The sequence below is a fragment of the Montipora foliosa genome, chromosome 6, assembly GCF_036669935.1.
Source record: "Montipora foliosa isolate CH-2021 chromosome 6, ASM3666993v2, whole genome shotgun sequence".
NCBI lineage: Eukaryota > Metazoa > Cnidaria > Anthozoa > Scleractinia > Acroporidae > Montipora > Montipora foliosa.
Genome location: NC_090874.1, coordinates 23065723 through 23069838, shown reverse-complemented (window position 1 = coordinate 23069838; position 4116 = coordinate 23065723).

The following is a 4116-nucleotide window of genomic DNA, read 5'->3' as shown; positions in this document are numbered from 1 at the left end:
TTTGACCATGGCCGCAGTTTTATAATTTTGCTCAATAATTCTGTGCATTCGCTCTTAAATTTTGAGCTAGCCTAGTTGCACCATCTTTGATTTGCGTTCAGTTTAACATTAATTCATTCAGCGGGGAAACAAAATGGAACAATCTTTATCTGAAATGACCTAAAAACGTTCATCCCTGCAAAGGAGGCGAATGGCGATTACAACTCAACACTGCCAGGATATCTTAAAAGACTTACTTAACTGGAAGTAAACGAAAGCAACCGCGAATGAAAAGCAAAACGTGTAGCATAGCAAAGAAACAATAGTCGATAATACGAAGATAGTGATCCGAAAACTTTCCGACAGGCAATCATCACGCGAGCCCACCCACTCACTCACTCACCCAAGAAATCGAAAATTTCGCCGGTATGCGCAATGCCGTACCACAAGAAATTCATGCTTAAGAAAGCGGCTGGCAAGGTCTGTGTCGCCTGGCGGCTCGCAAAAAAAAAAGTAATAATGATAAATTGTCACTCCTTTCGTCATAAAGTGTCCACTTGATTTTCTCGCCATTTTCAAAGAAACTTTCCTCCTCTTAGTCGAATTCATGCATCCTAGTCCCAACACCAGCAGTTATTGTCAACTCAGTTCTATAATTAGGTGAATGCACTATTTAGGCAAGTAATTACTGGGTTGCCATATGACAATCCAGTCAAAAACTGAGTGGCATTTTTCCATTTTTTATTTTTTTCCTGTGTCGGAAATCGGGAAGTTGCACAATAGGGTTTTCTTGTCACTCCCCTTCTAAGCATTGTCTTTGTGCTTAGAGTCTTCTGTGCATATATCTTTGGTAGGCTAAAGGGGGTAATAGAAACGCGCAGATTTCAAGTTATCCGGTGGGCACAGTAGAATCGTTAATTAACCTGCAATCGCGTCGAAGTGGATGTAACGCGAATGGCGTTTGAGCGGATCTTTAAACAAAATATACCCTTTTGTAGCTCACGTATGGAACGTCGATTCGATAAACAAGACAGGCGGTGAAAATAAATATCTGGAATCTTCAAAGCGACAATTTATGGACTTCAACAACAATTGCATCTTTCGATCGACCGTCGTAAGCTTTATTTTTAAATATTTTACAAACTGTGGTGTTGTGCACAACACTGAGACCAAATGGCAAATTGTGTGGATATGGGTTTAACAGACTCATTGAAAGGAATCGAACACCTTGAATCCATCTCCGATCTCTGTTGTCTGGATTTATATTTATTTGTACTCAACTTTACTCAGCCTTCAGGTAAAAAACAATTGGAAATTTGACTAATTGTTGTTCGTCAAGAATAATTTGAAAGAAAGCCTGCTGTCCATTTTTGCTTCATTATTCAAGGAAAGGGTCCTTCAGCAACGGGTTTGATCCTTAACACTGGTGGGAAATTTATCTAGTGTCACGGCTTGTTTGCACGCTCGCAATAAAATGGGAATTTTTTTTTCCTACTAACAGCATATATGTTTTGTTTCAATAAAATATTTGGCTGATTTTTCTGTCTTTTTAAGTGTGTCTTTGTGGATTGATGGTGTTCCAAATGATTCGAACTTAACTAATTTGCATATGTGGGTTGACATTTGATACCCGAGTTGCTTCCATTGAGATGTCAAGAACAACAATTCTTTATTAGATCTCTTTTGCCCGCAATTAGCGAGGGCTATTCGAGGCGGGAAAAAGAGGAAAAAAGAAAATTTAGAAGTCCCATAAATTATATCAAACTAATTATATTAAACAAACCTAGAAGCAATCTAGTTCGTCGTGTGTTTTATATGCAGAGTGAGACCAGGAGGCGGACTGTACTCAATACTGGGAGTAACATACAATGTTATGATTTTGAGAATTGTACTCGAATATCAGAAATTCTTATGTGATCGTCCTCGTTTTCGAGGATTTCAAGGAGTTTATTCTTTAGTTTGCTTTTAAATTGACTTTTGATAGAGAATGGAATGGTGTTCCAAATCAAGGCACCTGAGATAGAGAAGGCTTTTTTCATATTTTCAGTTCCAGCTTGCTCAACATAATAATTCTCGTTAGTGACAGATCTAGTCCGGTAACTATGGACAAAACACAGTTTCTTGAACATATTCTTAATGTTACTGGGAGCAAGGTTATTATGAACGTCATACTTTAGAAGGCTCATTTGTTCAAACAGAAAAAATGATATCGGCAGCTGTTTTGAAGAACATTAGCCTAAGGGCTCCCTTTTGGAGAACTAGTAACCTATGAAGGTGTGTCTCAGCAGCCTGACCCCAAGCACAGATACCATAGTTCAGATAGGGAAAAATTAAAGAGCGGTTTAAGGTGAGAAGTACATGACGGGGAACAAAGTGTCTGAGCTTAGCAATAATCCCGATTGTTTTACTGACTTTTTGACAGATGTAATCTATATGACATTTCCATGAGAGGTTCGAATCCATGAGTATACCAAGATATTTAATATAATTTTCATTTATAACGGTTGGCTAGTATTGGAGTTGCTGTCTATTATTCTAATATTGGGATGAAAGGAAAGAATCTTTTGGCGTGGATGAAAGATGATATAATTAGATTTTTCGGCATTCAAGGTTAGTTTATTGACAGTTAACCACATACACACTTTGGAAAGCTCTTCGTTTAAATTCAGATTCAAGTGTTTTAAGTTACTCTAGTTCATCGGCAAACAAGTAGAAATGAAACTTATTGGAAGATTATATAAATCATTGACATTCAAGAGAAAAAGCAAGTGTCCCAGCACGGAACCTTGAGGAACTCCGCATAGGGTTTGACTGGCGTCCGATATATAACCATTAACAGTCGTATATTGTGTGCGACTAATTAGATATGACCTAACCAATCATTTACTCTCCTAAGTTTAGAGTAAAATCAATGAATAAACAACAAGTGAATTGGCCTTTATCAAATTAGTAAGCAATGTCATTTAGGATTCAAGATTATGGCATGTTGTGTACTATGCCCATAATGCCTGCCTACGGGCAATCCAAGATGGGATGATATAATATATCCAGTTTGTCAATAACCTTATTTGTGAGACATGATTAACATATATAAAATACAAGGTGTTACAAAGGAACCCAATGGGAACGCTGAAAAAATCCGAGCCCAGATGGGATTCGAACCAACGACCCTCCGGCGTGATTTCGTAAGGATGCTCTAACCACTGAGATACTGGAGACTCTATGAGCATAGGGCGAGATTGTGGGTATTTGACTCGAGCTGTATCACGCAGCCACAGAGTCACATAGGGGACCTGACAGGTGGTGGTTGGTTGGCCGCATTCGTTCACAGAAATACAGGCAAACTGTATTTCAATGCGTAAGTTGAAAAAACTATTCCAGTTTGTGTACATCGTTTGGTTAAAGTGCCTTTTATTGTTCTTTATTCGATTTTCGTTTACTCGAGGGAACTTAGACCTACGAGCACAGTTTAGAATGTTATTTTGGTAGTTTTCTGTTTCTTGTATGTTCAAGCTAAAATCCTGGACAAAATTGTTGACACTTTTCTATTCATCTCTCCATATGAAAAACAAAGATTTCTTCCATGACATTAAATCTGCCATTTACGAACACCCTTTCCCTCCACCATCACAAAGCAATATGGTTTGATACCAAGATTATTTGCGGTCTTGTAAACAACTTTGCTTGGGGTCTGGAAGGGGGAGGGGTTAGTTTTAGGGCTTTTATTGTAGTTATTGTCTAATGGATCAACTTGAGGTATTTCTCAACTACTTTTGTCCAAGGTTGTGGTTTGAACCACATACGACGACGGAAGAAGACACGGCCTTAATGTAAGCGAGTTCACGTTAATAAACTTTCTATTTCATGTTTTGAGTCGAAGAGTTCAAGTTTTTCATTGCTACAACAAGTTACAGGAAATCCGAAATAAACTGGGGTAGTGAATAGTAGTTCTCTGTTCTATCTACACTGTGGGTTGACTTGGTCAGGATATAAAACTACCTCATCCCTACAAAACACATCCTAGGCTATATTGTGCCGTTCCATAGTATTCACGATAATAAAATAGGCCCAGACAAATCTCAAACTACTCGAAAAAAAAAAAGCAAAGGAGAAAACAGTTCGAGAATCAAGAAAGCA